Raw genomic sequence first — 18380 nt, 5'->3', positions numbered from 1 at the left:
TCACATGAGCCTATACCTCCCTCGACCTAGCACCCTAACCCTCCTGCTTGAGACTCCCGCTAGCTAAATTGGTTCCAGGATCCCTTGACAACAATATCTTGGAGTTATCAGCAGAAGCTAAGCCCATGTGACACAATTAGTTTAAGTTTTCCATGACATAATTCTGGATTTGCCTTCCGAGTCAACACAAAGACATGATGCACTTTGTACCGAAAAATAAAATAAAAAAGGGTGCAAAATGGTTGCGTTATTACACTCCTTTTCTTACTGTATATGTCAAATAAAATCCTATAATGTGAAAATTCAAACAACATATCTCTTTTTCTGCCATTTTGTATTCCAATTAACTTTAGCAGTGTCAGGAAAGGTAACCAGCTTTGTAGTATTACCACAGGTCTAAATTCCTTGGAGCAGCATGCCAAGATGGGACATCAGACACAAAATGCTGTTAAAATCCCAGAATAGAACATTTTCCATTATAGGAATAATCATATTCTAATTAAAACTAAATAATGTGACCTAGATGTTCAAGTCTTGACTGACTGTCAAGTACCTCAGGTTGTACTCTGTTTGAGCTTATGGTGAGCACCTCTCAATGCTATATTCTGTAACATGCTGTTAATGAAATGTGTTCTTCACCTTAATGCTTTTATTCTGTATATTCTAAAGGACAATTTAAAGTGGCATTGTGAGTGCATGATGTTTTGGATGGAAGCTGCAGTAAATAAAATTAACAAGCCGTTTTAACGACAAGTGTAAGCAGAAACATTCAAATGATCTCATATTGCAGGAAGCTTTGAATTAAATAACAACAATAGGCTTAAGGAGATAAAGACAGGAGATAAAGACTTCAAGCTCCTAATGGTATAAGCAAATGTGTGTGCGCTTGACTGATGTAGACATACCATATGTGTTTTTTTCTTCACTTAGAGAAGAAAAAGAAATTTCACTTTAAAGCTCAGTAAACCCTCTACCATCTTTCCAACAACTGCAAATCTCTTGATGTCCCTTCAGATTACATTGCCATTGAATAAATCAGACTGGGTTAAAAAAAGAAAAGGAAAACTTTTTCGCAATGTTACTGCAGTCATTTGTTCTAATTACATGAATGGGCTTTGTCTCTTTAATAAGTCCCATTAATGTCAGAAACACTTATATATGTGCCAAAAGTGAAGAACAGTTTTAGATTGAATACAAGGGACTCATCTAATTTAGGAGCAGGGCCCAAAACATTTTCAGAATATTCCCCTCGCTCATTATGGCACTCATTTTGATGGCATGTACACTGGAGGATGTTATGCTTTTATTATAAGGCTAAATTAAAAGTGAGCCCCAACTGCAGTGCACCTATATCGTAATAAAATATCCGGACTGGAGATACATCAGCAAATATTAGCTGTAAAATTTATTTCAGTTGGGAGGTCAACATTTTATATAAATCCCATTATTTTGCCTGAATGTTTGGACCTTTTTGCAGAAAAAAGAGATAAAAAAAATTGCAATTGAGGCAAAGATGATAGTTTGAAGACAAAGTATCATCATTTCTTTCACTGTCTTCAAAAACGTACAAGGTGTTGTAACAGCAGGAGTTCAACTTAGGTGACATCAGCCAGTAAAACGATCAATCCCTCCCTGACACCAGCAGAGCCAGAATTGTCTCTGCAACCCAATTAAGACTGCTGGGTCAGCGTTCTGGCAGAGACTTTCTCCACAGGAATGTTTTCCCAAATGCTCATGCTGACCAACATACGCTGCTCTCATTATTCATGAATATTCAGTGTGTATTTCAAAGCTCCTGTCAAGTTAGAGATCACAAAGCCTTGTACAGTTAGTTGATCCGTTTGAGAGTAGAATGTTTATGCCTTGAATTGAAATTGTCAAGCACAGCTCGTTTTTGTTTTTGCTTTTTGTCAAGAGAAGTATAATAAAATTTTTCTATTTAGATTTTCCTATGTCTACAGTATCTCTAAATTAATTTTTGATGGACTTTTGTCTCTATGGTCTTATTTAAGCCCTGAACTAATTAAAAAGGCATCCAAGGGAAAATAGAGGAGCCCGCAATTAAGCAAGTCTTGATAAGGTCAGAGTTTTCAATCAATTTGTATTTCCTTTCCGTTTGCTTTAAATGATAAACATTCAACAGTCCGTTAAATTAGGCAGAGTTGTTGAAGCTTCTGTTGACTTTAGGGCAAATGGATGTGACATGAAATCCCTTGTGTTTTATTTTACAACCGGCTGCATTCTGACGACACAGCTGGTAATACATTTCTAGTCCCAAAATAAGTGTTCTTGCCGTTTTTGAAGGAAACAAATGGCACGTTTCCTCTACAAGCAACATGCAAACTCTGGATAGATTCATGTTACCTAAATGTATGCATAATGATTGTTACGTGCTTCTGTGTACCGGCAGTTTACTGATGAAATATACACTAGAGGCTCAACAACAATGACTTTTTCACACAAATCACAAGTAAAATTCCAGATTATCAGTTCATATATTCTTTTTGCCCTGTTCCTCACATAATGCTGTCAAATGACATATAAACACTTCTACTATAGTGTATGACCTGTAAGTCGATGCATTTTAATGTTTGCATTATATAATCAATTACATTCACAAGACGGTTTTCGGCTTGATCCAAATGCGTGGTAGCTCAACTCAGTGCTGCACATGTGATGTTAAGGACAAAGGTTTTGTGGTGGTCTGTTTTTAAACCTATTTATAAACTATTACAGTGAATATGTTCATTAAAATTAGGCACTAAGAATTCTACTGCGGCCAATAAAATCATTCGTTATTTGCAAACGTACATGGTCTTTGTTGGTTTAGCACCCGATTCACTAAAGGAATTATGCAGATCGGGCAACAGCTTCAACGCGCCCACAATTTCGCTGCTGAATGTAATTTACACTAAAACTTCTGATCTTGCAGGCCAGTGGTGGCTCAGCAGTTAAGGCTCTAGGTTACTGACTGAAAGGTTGGGGTTCAAGCCCCAGGACTGCCAAGATACCACTGTTGGGCCCTTGACCCTATTTGCTCCAGGGGTGCTGTTTCATGGCTGACCCTATGCTCTGACCACAGCTTTGTTGGGATATGCAAAAACAACTGCATTTCATTGGCTCTGTACCTGTACTCTGCACAATGACAATAAAGTTGAATCTTGTTTTGTTGATAAAAAATATACACAGACATCTCTTTAAATAAAATGTATTTTACCTCCGATTATGAGCGTTATACAGCAGATGACACTGCAGACCACCGTGATATGCCGGGACTGTACAGGCAAAAGGGTGCTTGACTTCTTGACATCCATATATATACACACACACACACACACACACACACACACACACACACACACACACACACACACACACACTGGTGGCCAAACGTTTGGAATAATGTACAGAGTTTGCTCTTATGGAAAGAAATTGGTACTTTTATTCACCAAAGTGGCATTCAACTGATCACAATTTATAGTCAGGACATTAATTAATAACCTGAAAAATTACTATAACAATTTGAAAAAAAAAAACTGAACTTCTTAAACTACTTCAAAGAGTTCTCATCAAAAAATCCTCCAGGTGCAGCAATGACAGCTTTGCAGATCCTTGGCATTGTAGCTGTCAGTTTGTCCAGATACTCCCCCACACGTCCTGCCATTTCACCCCACACGTCCTGTAGCACTTGCCATAGATGTCTTTTTGTGCACTTCTCAAGCACCTTACAGTCTAGCTGATCCCACAAAAGCTCAATGGTGTTAAAATCCATAATACTCTTTTCCAATTATCTGTTGTCCAATGTCTATGTTTCTTTCCCCACTCTAACCTTTTCTTTTTGTTTTTCTGTTTCAAAAGTGGCTTTTTCTTTGCAATTGTTCCCATAAGGCCTGCACCCCCGAGTCTTCTCTTTACTGTTGTTTAGACAAAGTTATGCTTCATTTAACGAACCAAATAGCTTACAGCTGTGTTTGATATAATGGCAAGTGATTTTCTAGTACCAAATTAGCAATTTAGCATGATTACTCAAGGATAAGGTGTTGGAGTGATGACTGCTGGAAATGGGGCCTGTCTAGATTTGATAAAAAATTCCTTTTTTCAAACAGCAAAATCTGTACATTATTCCAAATTTTTGGCCACCATTTTGTATATATATATATATATATATATATATATATATATATATATAGTTGTATGTGTATTATGACATGGCATATATTTGCTTCCTTTTATGGTGTTTTAACAGACATATTGTTTAGAGGTGCACAGTGGAATTAAATAGCTCTGGTCATGTGACTATTTTCACCACTCATGTGAAAAAAGTCTGTACTGTCATTTACAATTCAAGACTCTGTGTACAATACATCAACAACTCCTTTTAGACCCCTTTCACCCCATTCAGTGGGATTAAATTAGTTAATGACAGTGTAGATTACCTGCAGGGTTCCAGCATCTTCTGCTGTACTACAGTGGCTAGTGCACTGTCAAACACACTATTATGCAGAGACACTGTGACAGAACCTTGGAGACTGTGCACAGCAGGGTTTCCGTTAGCTGGAAATGTCCTATAAATTAAAAGATTGTTTGCACTGCCATAGAGAACTTTCCTGACAGTTTGCGAAGTTCAAAAGCAGTCTGTGTTATTCCCGCCTCGCATGCCTGTTTCAAACACTTCCTTTAGCGCATTGGTTGATAAATAGGTGAGTAGATCTCAAAATTCATGCACAAACTCATCGGGAGATTTAATTCATGATAGCATGACACCAGTTTGAGGTGATTCAATCAGAAGTGGACAAGCGAGACAAATTACCATTATAACTGGCCGTATTGTGCTTTTTTTTTTGGACCACTTGTGTTTGGATTTCACTGGAGAATCTCTGGTATAATGACACATTAATCATTAGGCCTATGTCAGTGTATTAAAATATGCTCTATTTCTCTTTATTATTCTCGCATTTAATCTAAACAAAACATGTTATTACAAGCAGAATTCAAAGTAATTTAATGTAATACCTGAATTAACAGAACTTCAAATGTGCCTGCTTAGAGATAAGATGAGTGGATTGTTTCCAATTTTATAAAAACTTTATAAATGCTGGAAATGTTGGCCAGCACTAAAACTCTGGTGCGTGGTGCAAGGCAGGTGTTCAAATGGCCACTGCAATCATGTTACAAGCACTATCTAACATCTCTGTTACGTATGTAACCTTGGTTCCCTTAGATGAAGGGAATGAGACATTGCTTCACTAAGTGTCCTACACGACCTAGCTGAAACCTTTGTATAATACCGCCAGTATTGGCTATGGTGTTTAAGCCCCGGCCTTTTAGGCTTGAAGCTGTCTGGTAGTGAAGCGGTAGTAAACACTATTCCTCAGAATTTTTTAACTGAGGGACAAAGAGTGCATTGCTCGCACCTCAAAAAAACCTGAGTCTGTAGTGTGGCCAGCTTATGCAATGTTTCGTTCCGTTCATCTTGGGGAACCGAGGTTACGTACGTAACCAATACATTCTCTTACAATTCAGTACAGATTGCATCACTAATCTATGGGGAACAGATTTCCATCACGCCACACTTCATATAGTATAAATTAACCTCTTCACAAACCCAGTTGGGAAGGAAGTTTTATTTATAATGAAAGAGCTTGTGACTTTGGGAGATACAACAGCCTGAATTCAGGTGGTTGTGTAAAATGACAGGGAGCCCGTACCTGAAAAGAGGGGCATAAATGTATGTATGGCCAATGAAATAGCAAGTGCTCTAGACAGAAAGGACTTGCGATGAGAGATGTCACATCTAGGTTGTAAAACCTAGCGAATGTGTTTTGAGAAGTCCATCCTACTGCAAAACATATGTCTTTTAATGGACATGGTTAGAACCTTAGGCACATAGCCTTTTCTGAGTTTGACAGTGGTTTTTGAAAAATTAGAATTATCGACTGACAGTGCATACAAATCATGGACCCATTTGACTGAGGCCAGAGCCAGAAATAATGCAGTCTTAATAGAAAGCACATGCAATTCAACAGAGTCCAGAGGCTCAAAGCGGGGCCCCATGAGCGCTTTTAGGACCAAAGCTAGGTCCCAAGTTGGAACTATTGCCGGGTGAGTGGGACTCAGCCGCATCATTAACCTAAGGATATTTATGATTATATCATGTTTGCTTATAGAGGTGCCGGCATCGGTTGCGTGATATGCAGATATAGTCTGCACTTTGAGTGTTGATGGAGTGAGCCCTGTGTCCAATTGCTCTTGAAGAAATTTGAGAATTTCAGGTATGGGGCAATTCACTGGGTCTTTGCCATGTGAAAAGCAACAATTAGTGAACACATTCCATTTCAGTGCATAGAGGCTTCTTGTAGACGGTGCTCTAGCCTGTAAAATGATGTTCATAACTGACAGAGTCAGTTCTATTGTGTTTAGCGTGCCCTGTTCAAGAGCCACACATGCAGGTTCCACAGCTGGGGCTGGGGATGCCAGATCGTGCCCTACGCTTGAGAGAAAAGATCCCTCCTCAGTGGTATTTCCCATGGATGGCTGTATAAAATCTCTATAATTTCTGGAAACCAGGACTGGTTGGTCCACTTCGTGAATCGTTTCCTTGTCCTCTCGGACTTTGCTTATGACAGAATGGAGGCACACCAGGGGAAACGCTTATTTTGGTGTTCACAGGCCATTTGTGGGCCATTGCGTCCACTCCTAGCAGAGCTTGGGACTTGGAGTACCAGAGGGGACAGTTGGCATTCTCCGCGGAGGCAAATAAATCTATCTCCTCCTTGCCGAATATTTCCCAAATCCTTAGGACAGTCTGAGGATGAAAGTCTCCATTCACCCAGCATCATACTTTGGTGCCCGCTCTACAGGAGGAGGTGGAGCATCAGTCTCATCATTGGTAGGGAACTAATTCCGCCTTGGCTGTTTATGTATGCCACAACTGTTGTTTTGTCTGAGCTAATTAGATCATGATTATTCGCTATTTCTGGCTGAAAAGCCTTCAAGGCTAGGAAATCAACCGACAGCTCCAGGCAATTGTTGTGCCATGCCCTCTGCGGACCTGTCCAGGTGCCGAATGCCGGGCGTCCGTTGCACACCGCCCCCCAACCTGTGTTGGAAGCATCCATGGTCACCACTTTCTGCCAGAAAATCTGCCCCAGCATGACACCTTGCCACCACCATAAGCCCCAATGCTTTTTGAAACAGCTTAAGTCGAAGTTTTTTCCCCAGTTTAAACTGAGACGGACACTGGAGAATGGCCTGAACGCGCGCACTTGTGAGATGTGCGTGCTCGCTCACTGAGTCGAGACACACTCCTAAAAAGGAGACCTTTATCAAGTTCTTTACGAGAAGATTGTGTACTTTGGTTGTGCATAATGTGTGGGCTCTGAAGTGGAAAAGAGCTCTTTATTGAAAAATTGTGAGCATTCTATTCTTATTTGGATTCTTTATTGCACGTGATTGAATTTGAGACACAGAAACAACATTTTGAACAAGTATTCCTTTCCCGACAAACAGCAGTGGGGAAGAGAGGAACAGTATTGTCTGTCTCTAATCCAGCCTTCTTCTGGATGGGTCCGGAAAGAATGGCGAGCTCTGCATTGCATTTCGTAGAGCTGTGCCCGTCAGGAGTGCTTTTGCTGCAAGGGGGGGTCGCACTGAGGCGGCTACCTTCATTTGGGCCACGGCTTTTGTGTCTTTGCCAGAGGCTCGGCAGCGTCTTTTGCCAGCGCTGAGGCAGCAGGCGTGGGGCTTTTAGCCGGGCGCTGGCCCGAGACAGAGCAGGAGCGAGCCAGTTGTGATGAAGTATTGCTCCGTTTTGGCATTAATTGTCTCATGGCCTGTGAGTGTTGCCAAGTCGTGATGTAGCGCTTAGCAAATCTATCCAAAGGAGTAACGAAATGGCAGGCTGGAAACACGAAGTATCAAATAGAGCGGCTTTTTCAACATCACACATTTCTGTGAGGGTCAGCCAGATGTGACGATCCAAAACTACCAGGTTGCGCATTGACGTGCCAATAGCCTTTACAGTCACTTTATAGGTTTGCAGCACTAAATCCGTAGTGGTACGGAGCTTTTTGAACATCTCTGGATCATAGCCTTGCTTGTCCATTTGCTTTAGTTGCTAAACTTGGAAAACTTGGAGCAATGCCATCGCGTGGAATTCTGTATGTATGCTTTTCCAGCCAGTGCAAACATCAGTCAACATGGCTTAGAAGGATGAATGAGCCTTGATTTCCACGCCCTGCTACTCGCCAGGCAAAGATGTGCCGCTACCGCCTCTTCCACAACGGGTTGTTGGGCATAACCATTGTTTTCCCCTTGGTCCACTTTAGTGAGGTGGAGCGAGATAAATAGAGTGCACGGCAGGTTTTTGTCAGTTCGTTATGAACTTCCGGGAAGAACGGGGCAGATCTATGGAACACAGTCGCTTAACAGCGCCCGGACTGCAAGAACTATTCATCAAGGTGAGATTTTTTTAGGTTCCTCTGGAGGAGACCACTCGAGACCGAGCTCTTCGACCACCCTTGAAAGGACGCAAAGCATGTCCTTGTCAGTAGCTCATGTACGCTCCTCGCCTTCATTGGGGGAAGGGGCAGCACTCTCCTCCATTGACCACTCGCCAGATGCAGCAAGAGACATGACATCATCATCCCTAGCATCAGAACCTCAGAACGTGATGAGGTTGTGAGCTCTTGTAGAGGGCCGAAGCCTATCGCACACATACTGTATCGGCATAGACGCATTATATGGAGATTGAGTGGCTTGCGGGGCATGTGCCAGGGCATGGTCCACCTTAAATTATGCCTTATTAACGTGTTACTTTGACAGCTCTATTCAGAATTATTTGATGAATTACTGCTGATATGATCGAAAGAAAATTTACACAAACATCTCCTTTAAACAAAATTGGCTTTACTGCCTGGTTTCATTTAGCAGTAATAGCACGTAATGTAAATGGCACTGGGTATTTTTTGAGAATCAAGCACAACTTAAAATGAGCCTAATTTACATAGAAAGGAGGTGGATAGGAATGACAAAAACTTAATTTAAATGCTTAAGACGCAGCACAATTTTAGCACTTGCGGCTGCTAAAATAGATTGTGAGTGGTTAGTGAATAATACGCTGAAATACCAAGCGCAAATGTGAATTCCGCCAATACTACCAAGACCCCCCCCCCCACACACACACAGCCCAACACTGCCCTCCCTAAAGATCAAAATGCCTAAACAAACATTGCATCCTGTTAACGCCACTGGTGTGGTTGCTTCAGCAATTGCATTTTTCATCTCACATTTGCTTTTAATGACACTATAGGTTTAATATATATTGTTGTATATAGTAGGATGTTGTTAAGTGTGCTGCACATGTTGAGATGTGTGATTCCACATGTGTCTCCTGCCATCTTGCCGCTGAATTGCTTGTATTCACAGCATTACGTTTCATTCAGCTAGCTGGTGAAAAAATCTGTTCTGAATACTTTGCTATATTTAATGAGCAAATAGCAACACGCAAAGGTTTTTACCCATACAAATCTTTTTAAGCGTCATGAACCAGTGGTAATGCCACTGACGTGGTTTCTTCAGCAATTGCCTTTTTTACCTAAAATTTGCTTTTTATGACACTATAGTTTTAGGGTTTAGGTTAGGGAGGTTGGTTTTGTTGTTTTAAAATTCGATACGGTAATTAACCTTAAAGCTGATGTATGTAACTTTTTCTGTATTAACTTACTGTAACAGTCAACATAAAGGTTTAACGATATAAATTAACTTAAAACAACATAAAACATAAAAAACACACTTGCAGCATGGCCACGTGCATCTCTCTTTCCCGAACTGGCGTCTCCGGCTCCCCCTTATCTCGCTCTCTTGCTGATCCAGCTCCAGCCATGCTCCATCACGGCCCAGCCATGACGTCCTCCTTGTCACACTCCTCCCCCACCCAATTCAGGCTGGGGTGCCACCGGTCTGCCTAACTCCCCCCCCCCCATCTCTGGAGGGGAGACGATGCTCTTACGGCTGTTTTTTCAGCCGGTGCTCCTCCTGTGAACCTGGTGGAGAGATTAGGGGAGGCGTGGGGAGAGGGAAAGGGTGAGTGGAGACACAGAGAGAGAGAGAGAGAGGAGAGAGGGCAGAACTTGCTCGCCGGCACCAGGAGACACTGTCGCCCTGTCTTCAACAGTTGATCCGCCCTCTGATGGACCCAGCTCACTCCTCTGCCGGTGTATGGCAGCGAGTCCTCGTCCCCTGGTAGACAGAACCGCTCCTCCCCTTCTCAGCAGATGGCCGTGGTTCCTCCAGCTCTTGGTGGCCAGCAGCGACCCCTCTGTCCCCAGGCAGACGGCCGCGGCTGCTCCTCTGGCGGATGGCAGCGGCAAGGACTCCATGACAGCACGTCCCTCCTCCCTCCCGGGTTTCGGCACCACTGTAACAGATAAACGGATGGGCAATGAGTAAGCAGGAACCGGCTGAACTGTCAACATAAAGTTCTCTTACGAGAGGTTCTCTCGTATTGCGTAAGCTAGCTTACGCTACGGGAAAGATTCATCTTTTCTGAGATATTGAAGCCAAAAAATTATCCTTAATTTTGTATCCATTGTCAACGCAGTGCGGCAGCTGCAGACCATGAGCGGGCTAGCTAGCGAGCTCATTGGTTGCTCTGCGCCAACTGCTGCAGCCTATAGACGAGCTTGGGCAAACTCGCATCCAATGAGAGTCGTCCGCGCGCTCACTGCATCAAAGCCCGCCAAAAAGGGCGTGACTAGAGTGCATATAAGCGTAGTTCGTAGGCTGGAACCCTGATTTTCATCTCTTCAGCGAAGCTCTTCGCATCTCTGAACTGGAAGCCGCGTCGCCGTTCGAGGGGCATCTAGCAAACGTGGACAGCGCTCGAAGAAGCCGGCCGTCTTCGCCACCTTCAGCCATCCTGCGAGCTACGCCATCCGGTGACGTATCCTTTTTAGAGCAAGCTAAGTTCCTCAGCGAACTTCACAAAAGAGTATCGGCGTCTTTTTAAAGATGCCTCGCGACTTCCTGCGGCTCATGCAGCGCTCCTCTCAGCGCCGGAGACCGACACATCATCTGCGCTCTCTGCCTGGGACTGGGGCATGCAGAGCTGCGCCCTGCTGACGGCGGATGCGACCTCTGCGAGGAGCTTCCGATGTCGACCCTCGCGGGCTCGACTCGAAGTATGCAAAACCGAGCTGCGCGCGCCTTCTGTTCGCCGCGCCGAAGAAGCGCCGCTCCCAAAGGCTGCGGAACCGGTTTTAGAAGCGACTGTCTCGCCGGAGCCCCTCCCTCGAGCATCGCGTTCACCCTCCCGCCCCGGGGCCAGCGCAGTTGCCGCCCGGCGGCCGCACTGCTGCCACCTCGAGAGCGCGGCGGAGGACAAAGGCTGCTGTTCCATCATGGCTTCGGACAGCGAGGTGGTCACAAGCCTCCTCAGCGGCCCAGGAATCCAGCAGGACCAGCGCCGGGTCGAAGGGGAACTGATACGCCTCCTCACACAGGCCGTCGACCGCCTCGGGCTCAGTGGTCACCGCCCCTGAGCAGGCTCCCAACAGACTTCGGCGGCTGTTTTCTTCAAAGCCGTCACCGCGGCGCCAGCGTCCGGACGCTCCCTTCCTGCGGAACTCCACGCCCGAGCTCTCTAAATCGTGGAGCAGCGCTCTCTCGGCCAGGACTTCGATCCCACGTCTCCACCGCTCTCGCTTCAGTGGACGGCGCCGCCGAGAAGGGCTACTCTTCCATCCCCGGTCGAGGATTCGGTAGCAGCACACCTTTGCCCGCCCTCCGCGAGATGGCGGTCTAAACCAGTGCTCCCGTTTAAGGCCTGCAGAACTACTTCCGCCTGTGTTGGCGCGCCTATTCCGCCGCCCGGCCAAGCGCATCTGCTCTGCATTCCATGGCCGTCTTGCAGATCCTCCAAGCGGACCTTCTTCGGAGTGGGATGAGAGAGGCAGGCACCCAGAGGCTGTTACAGATCTAAGGAGCGCTGACGGACCTCGCCCTTCAGCCACCAAAGCTGCAGCCCAAGCTATAGGGAAGTGCATGGCCTCGCTGACTGTAACCGAAAGACACCTGTGGCTAACGCTAGCCGACATGGGAGAAACTGAGCGCTCCACGTTCCTCAACGCGCCGCTCTCTCCGTCCGATCTCTTCGGTTCCGCGGTAAGTGGCATTGTTGACTGTTTTTCGGAAGTCCAGAAAGCCACCCAAGCCATGAATCTCTTCCTGCCTCGCTGCGCTAGCTCCTCTGCAGGCCGCCCACGTAACCAGCCTCCTGCACGAGCATCTTCACAGCGCCCAGCTCAACAAAGCCAGACTTCCCAGCGCCCCAGATCGCGCTCAGACAGCCGCCGTAGACCACCGCCCCCCCGCGGGCCTCCGCCTAAGATTGCGCTGAAATCTGAACAACCGAAGTCCTCCTAGCTTTGTTGAACAAACAACGGCTCAGTCCCGCTGCGGCCGGACCACCATCAAAGCTTCGCCCCGTCAGTCCCCTTCTCTCAGGCTACTGCAGTGGTGAATTTAGCAGCCAACAAGCCGGTGACACTGCCGGCTTGCCTGCACTCAAACGCCGTTTTCACGGCGACCCAAATAAATCTTGTAAAGAGCAAACATTTCTTATGTGTAGAAAATGTGCCCACAACCCTGTGTTCGCCCCTACACACAAGCATAACACATCCCGTGCCCCTATCAGAGCACGCTCTCATAAAGCGGTTATGAACCGCTCGAGCGTCAGAGTCAATGAAGGCGCCCACAAATGCGTCTGTAGCGCCCATTCTCTGGCTGCTCTGTCACACGACCAGCCCTATGTGTAGAAAGCGTGCCCACAATCCAGTGTTCACTTCTGCACACAAGCACTGCATGTCTCGTGTCCCCACCAGAGCACGCTCACATAAAGCGGTTACGAACCGCTCGAGCGCTAGAGTCAATAAATGCGCCCACGAATACGTCGCGCGCGCCCATTCTCTGCCCGCTCTGTTACACGGCCAGCAAACATTCCTCTGTGTGTAAGTCCCGTGCCCATGACTATGCTTGCGCATCACGTAACAGATATGACTCTTTCCCCATTCACTCCAATCGGGAAGTCACTCACAAAACAGCCTGTTCATGCTGTCTGCGAGCAATCATGCATAAACACACTAAACGCGCTCACACATTTTTTTCAGTGCTCTGTGTGCGGCAATCAGAGCAAATTGGCCATTCACCCCCTAGCGTTACGCTTCAAAGCGTGGGAAGCTATTCCAGGGATATCCAAGTGGGTGTTAAGCACAATACAACAGGGCTATTTGCTACAGTTCGATCGCCGCCCTCCTCGCTTCAGAGCGCGGCTCGAAACCACTGTGAACACAGAAGCAGCGTGCATGCTTCGTTCAGAAATAGCAAGCCTTCTGTGCAAAAGTGCCATAGAGAAAGTGCCACCCTCTCTGAGCGAATCGGGGATTTACAGCCGTTATTTTCTTGTTCCCAAGAAAGACGGCGGCCTCAGACCCATATTAGATCTCAGGGTTTTGAACAAGGTGCTTGCAAAAAGACCGTTCAAAATGCTTACAATCAGGAAACTCCTCGCGCATGTGCGCCAGGGGACTGGTTTATTTCTCTCGATCTGAAAGATGCATACATTCAGATTCAGATAAATCCCGTCACAGGCCATTCTTGAGATTTGCCTTCGGCGGCCAGGTTTATCAATACACCGTCCTTCCGTTCGGCCTGTCCTTAGCACCCGTACTTTCACGAAGTGCATGGATGTGGCGCTCGCACCCCTGCGGAGTCAGGGTTTGCGAATTCTGAACTATTTGGACGACTGGCTGATTATGGTTCAGTCACATATGGAGCTTCTGTCTCACAGAGCAGTTCTCCTCAGCCATCTGAACAGTTTGGGTCTTGCAGTCAATTGGACCAAGAGCTCACTACAGCCCAGTCAGACAATTTCCTTCCTTGGGATAGAACTAGACTCCGTGGCAATGACGGCTCGCTTATCTACACAGCGCGCGCGCCGTGTTCAGCGACTAGCCGCATCTTTTCAGAGTGGTGGAGTGGTGGTGGCATAGTGGCTAAAGCACAGGGCTGTTAATCAGAAGGTCGCAGGTTCTAACCCCACGGCCACCACCATTGTGTCCTTGAGCAAGGCACTTAACTCCAGGTTGCTCCAGGGGCATTGTGCCTGTAATAATTGCACTGTAAGTCGCTTTGGATAAAAGCGTCTGCCAAATGCATAAATGTAAAATGTAAATGTTTTCAGATGAACAGCCTCACGCCTCTGAAGAAATTCCAGAGAGTGCTAGGTTACATGGCCTCAGCCGCAGCAGTACTTCAGCTGGGTTTACTGCACATGCGCCCGCTTCAGCATTGGCTAAGCACCCGTGCATCTCGCCGGGCTTGGGCCACAGGCCGCCAGCCCATCAAGGTGACTCAGACCTGTATTTCAGCTCTGCAGCCTTGGACAGTGGCTGAGTGGTATCAGTGAGGAGTGACAATGGGAGCTGTATCTCGCCGAAAAGTCATCTCGACAGACGCGTCCAACATGGGTCTGCGAGGGCTCTCCGGTTTTCGGCCTATGGTCAGTTCAGGAATAGCTCCTTCACATAAATTGTCTGGAAATGATAGCGGTCGAGTACGCGCTTGTGCGCTTTCTCCCGGTCATTCAGGGTCACCACGTCCTGGTCCGTTCGGACAACAGATCTGTGGTATCCTACCTAAACCGTCAGGGCGGTGTCAGATCCAGGAACCTTTTCCATCTGACGGAACGCATACTGAGTTGGTCCCAGTGCCACCTGCGCTCGCTGAGGGCGACGCACCTGCCAGGCCACCTGAACGACGGCCCGGACAGACTGTCCAGAGACAATATTCCCCAGGGAATGGTCCCTGCACGCGCAAACAGTCCAGACGTTATGGCACCTATTCGGCAGAGCAGAGATAGAACTCTTTGCGTCAGAAGAGAACTCTCACTGCCCGATATTTTTCTCGAGCGAGGACGCAGCTGGCCCAGGACTGGCCCAGGTGCCCGCTTTACGCCTTCCCCGTCTCGCTATTGCCACAGGTAATGCAGAGGATCAGGGAAACGCGTCACTCGGTGCTCCTCATAGCCCCACGTTGGGAGAATCAGACATGGTTCCCGGAGCTTACGCAGCTGTCACTGACAGCGCCGTGGCCCATCCCAGTGAGAGCAGATCTCCTTTCTCAAGCTCGCGGCACAATCTGGCATCCCCACCCAGAGCGCTGGGCGCGGCATGCGTGGGTGATCAACGACTACCCGTCACTCTGCCAGAAGGGGTAATAAATACCATTATACACGCTAGAGCCCCTTCCACAAGAAGACTCTATGCGTCAAAATGGTCTGTGTTCTCAAAATGGTGCACCGACAGAGACCTGGTCCCGCGGACATGTGGGGTGTCATCGCTGCTCGTATTTCTACAAGAGCTGCTGGATAAGGGCAGATCCCCATCCATGCTCAAAGTGTATGTGGCAGCCGTTGCGGCGTTCGCTGAACCCCTGCACGGCCAGTCATGGGGAAAAACAAGCTGGTCATCCGGCTTCCTTAGGGGAGCTAGAAGGATGAACCCCGCGCTCCCATCGGTTCCTATCTGGGATCTTTCTATAGTTCTCGAAACTATGAAAGCCCCCCCATTTCGAACCACTTCAATCCGTGGATTTGAAATACCTTTCACTCAAAACCGTTTTTCTGACTGCCCTGTCATCAGTCAAACGTGTGGGAGACCTTCACGCGCTGTCTGTCAGCGCTGCGTGTCTTGAGTTTGGACCAAGTGACTCCAAGGTCATTTTAAAACCTAGCTATGTTCCCAAGGTGATCGGTACTCCTTTCAGAGCACAGGTCATTTCCCTATCGGCGCTACCAGCATCCGATAGCGAACGCGACGGCAATCTCCTTTGCCCAGTCAGAGCACTGAGATTGTATACCGCGCGCTCCGCCACTTTCAGACGCTCTGAGCATCTTTTCGCTTTCGCTCGAGGGCGCACCAAAGGTCTCGCCGCCTCGAAACAGACACTATCTAGATTGATAGTGGACGCTATTGCTGCTGCATACGGCGTCAAAGTCCTGCCATGCCCGTTGGGCATTAGGGCTCACTCCACTAGAGGCATGGCATCCTCGTGGGCATGGTCCAGCGGGATTCCCATTCACGACATATGTGTGGCAGCGGGATGGACTTCCCCTCCACGCTTGTCAGATTTTACAATATGGAAGTGCCCGCTCTGTAGGCAAAACTACTAGCGGTTTAATACGCTACAGCTCCCTGGTGAGCTGCACTGATGGGACACATTCCACACAGACCGGCACCGCCTCTGTCGCTCCCTTCCCACTATGTGCTTATATATTACACAAAAACTGACCCGCATTCTTGCCGGCCAAATCTTATTTCCCCACTCATAAGGGCTCCCCGGTTCCCCTTAATTCCCTGGGGCTCATACAGTGGATGCTTGGCACGCACGGCGTTGACAATGGGTTCCCGTGAGCATAAGCTAGCTTACGTAATACGAGAGAACCTCTCGTAAGAGAACGTATCGGTTACCTAACGTAACCTCGGTTCTCTCTAGATGAGGGAACGAGTATTGCGTAGCCGGCCGTGCTTCGCGCCACTGGCTGACTTTTCGCTTCAGTCAATGAAAACCAGGGTTCCAGCCTACGAACTATGCTTATATGCACTCTAGTCACGCCCTTTTGGCGGACTTTGATGCAGTGAGCGCGCGGACGCCTCTCATTGGATGCGAGTTCGCCCAAGCTCGTCTATAGGCTGCAGCAGTTGCCACAGAGCAACCAATGAGCTCGCTAGCTAGCCCGCTCAAGGTCTGCAGCTGCCGCACTGCGTTGACAATGGATACAAAATTAAGGATAATTTTTTGGCTTCAATATCTCAGAAAAGATGAATCTTTCCCGTAGCGTAAGCTAGCTTACGCAATACTCGTTCCCTCATCTAGAGAGAACCGAGGTTACGTTAGGTAACCGATACGTTTTAATGATATAAATGAACTTAAAACAACATAAAACATACTGTAAGCGAACAGACACATGCAGCTGGGCCATGTGCGTCTCTCTCTCTCCCAAACTGGCATCTCCAGCTCCCGCTGATCAGCTGATTCAGCGCCTGCCATGCTCCATCACGGCCCGGCCACGCCCTCCTCCTCGTCACAAATGCTTTGTCCTATCCAAGCTTAATATGCAAAGACAACTATAAGTTAGCCATTCATAGGTACATTTTCTCAAAAATTGTAAACACTGTTTGCCTTAAGCGACCTGCTTAGATCCACCCCAACAATGTTACTCAATCAATGGCATGAGTTGGGGGCAAGACTATCTCTTTGTTTGACCAATGGTAGACAGGGGATGTATTCAGAAAGGTGATTTTTGCAATTCCGTTTAGTGGCACAATTGAATATGGAATCACATACTTCAACTTCAACAACCTCATCTATTTTTCATTGTTAGGTTTAAGTTCAAGGTTTAGGATAGGGAGTTAGGTTTTGTTGATTTAGAGCTTAGAGCATTAACATTAAAAACCCATTCTGCTTGGGAGAACGTTTCAAATTTAGCATTTTGCTTTGAGCTAAATAAAGTGGGCATTTAACCTCAGAACTGCCGGAATTGTTTGTTGATAAATTGTTCCTAAGACTATTCGTACAAAAAAGTCCCACTGAATTGAATGTGACCATTTATGAATGTATTTGCATACAATATACATTCAAGAGTGTATTTACATACAGTTCATACAGAAATTTGTTCTTGCACCTTGAACAGACACAAAACTACACTCGAAAAATATTTAAGTGTTTTTTTAAGATTTAGGCATTTAAGTTTTGTAAAAAAAGAAAATCCATAAAATGTAATTAATAAAATGTAAATTAATAAGACTTAGATTATTAAAATGTATTAATAACAAATGTATCATAATTTAGGATACAGATTTAGCATTGTAATTCCCTTAAATGTTGAATATGCATTTTGTTCTTGACTAAATTAAATAATTTTAAAAAGAGAGGTAGTTATTCCTGAAAATGCAGATTTGCTGTACCCATACCCACTGACCACAAAAGTGCTCTCCTCCAATGAGTCTGTGACACAGCTGAATAAACTCTATGAGAGCAAGCGGATGATGATTGATTTGTTTTTTCCATTCTGTTAGACACAGGGCCACCTCACTGCCAGTCTCTCAAGAGAAAACATACCAATTCAATCATAGTAGCACATAGAACACTGATGGGAGGCATTATAAAGACGCATTCCTTTTCATAATTACAGTCATACGTAATTACTATGTGCTCCGAAATGGAAAAACAAGCACAAGATGTGCTCTTCATGATTTTTCTATTTTCCCTCTGCTTAAGTGTAAAGGGAAGGGGGAAGTGTCGTCAAGCTAGGGGCCATGTGT

At 46.2% G+C, this 18380-nt stretch overlaps 1 protein-coding gene across 4 annotated transcripts in view; it reads left to right on the top strand.

Annotated features, from left to right (window-relative positions):
* LOC127653871 (PEX5-related protein-like) overlaps positions 1 to 18380 on the top strand; it is a 155923-nt gene that overhangs the window by 82906 nt on the left and 54637 nt on the right. The window lies entirely within an intron of this gene.

This window comes from Xyrauchen texanus, chromosome 13 (assembly GCF_025860055.1).
Source record: "Xyrauchen texanus isolate HMW12.3.18 chromosome 13, RBS_HiC_50CHRs, whole genome shotgun sequence".
Taxonomy (NCBI): domain Eukaryota; kingdom Metazoa; phylum Chordata; class Actinopteri; order Cypriniformes; family Catostomidae; genus Xyrauchen; species Xyrauchen texanus.
Note: the sequence above shows the minus strand (reverse complement) of the source record. Positions and strands in the feature narration are given on the sequence as shown.